The sequence below is a fragment of the Schistocerca gregaria genome, chromosome 3 (genome assembly GCF_023897955.1).
Source record: "Schistocerca gregaria isolate iqSchGreg1 chromosome 3, iqSchGreg1.2, whole genome shotgun sequence".
In the NCBI taxonomy this organism is placed as follows: domain Eukaryota; kingdom Metazoa; phylum Arthropoda; class Insecta; order Orthoptera; family Acrididae; genus Schistocerca; species Schistocerca gregaria.
The window spans coordinates 529,135,834-529,137,457 of record NC_064922.1 but is presented as its reverse complement, the minus strand read 5'-3'; positions in this window follow the sequence as shown (position 1 = coordinate 529,137,457).

Genomic DNA, 1,624 nt, shown 5'->3' with positions numbered 1-1,624 from the left:
GTTAAAAGATTACACAAAATTTTACTGAGGTGATCAAGCTATAAACGTGCTCCTAGAAGCAAGTCTGCCTTGTTGACCCATGTTATGAAACAACTTTTAGTTATTTTATTTGCGTCAAGTGGTACAGAGATTCCGCGCTCTATATTCAAAGTCCGGTAACACATTTCATATGTACTAATTTGAAGGTATCCTAGTTAACCTTGCATTAATTCGTCCTTTTAACCGGACAGGCAATGATGCTTGAAATATTCATTTTTACTTTGATGGGAAACTATTATATGTTTCGTATTTTTGTTTTCTGAGCCTTATTGAAGTTTTTAATTGCTTTGAAATGCAGAAGTCAAGTTACAATCGAGTACTGCAAAAGTGGCAGTTTTATTCTGTTCAAAACGTGGGACTGGGTGATGTGACACGAAGTCACATAAACGCTGATTGTTTTTGTGCGTATTTCATTGTGAGGATGTTCCATTGCAATACAGTGGTGAAATTTTCTATGAATCGCATTGTATGCAGATACGGTGATCAGTTGCTTAACTGATGTAGAACGAGCATTGCACTCGTTCATCTAGTATGCTTTTGATAATACCTTACGTAAGTTGGATTGTATACCACATGCGCCAGACAGAAGTAAACATCGACCCTGATTCAGCCTATAATAAAGCAAATATTTCAAATGTTGTCTATCCCTTCTTTGAAAGTGCCCCAAGGCTTTCTTAAATTCTGCCTCTAGTACTGGATACTCTATGTATTTTCTTAGAGACTCTTATTTCTTCTTCTACCACGTTATCGGACAAGGTCGGTCTTCAGTGTGCTTTTTGCATCTATTTTCTTCCTCTTCTGAGTTTAACAGCGGAATTACCATTGCACTTTTAATGTTACCGCCCTAGATATTAATTACACCGAAGCCTGGTTTGAATTTTCTGTTTGTTGAATCCGTCCATCTGATGATCATACTTTTTAAGTTTCTTCGCATTTTTTCTGTACCCGTTTCGCCTTCTCTTCCGTGAACTCATTACTTATTTCTTTCCTTAGCGACTTACATTGCTTTATTCCTATCTTTTCCTGAAATAGTTTTGCATTTTCTTCTTTCGCCAATCATTTGGAGCATTTCATCTGTTACCCACGGTTTTTACAGTTACTTTCCCATGTTTGTCTTTCCAACTTCTGTGGCTGCTCTTTTTAGCTACATCCATTCTTCTTTAATTGAACTGCCAACTGTGGTATTCATTATCGCAGCATCTACAGCATTAGAGAAACTAACACGCATCTCATTGTACCTTAGTACATCTTTTTTCTACTTCGTTAAACACTGATTGCCCTAAACAATGTTCTTAAACTTCAGTCTACTCTTCATCATTACCAAATTGTGAACGTAGTATATACCAATTCCTACGTATGCCTTACAGTCCAGTATCTAAAATTTATTGCACAACTCAATTAGCCCTTCTTCTCTCTCGTTGCTGCTACCAAGCTCATATACTCCCGTAACTCTTTCTTCTATTTTTTCTCTAGTTTCGTGTTTCAGTCTCGCATAAGTATTAGATTATTATCGCCCTTTACATACTGAACTGCCTGTTCCTTATCCTTACATGTCCATCTTCTGCTTGCGGCGTCATACATCCAT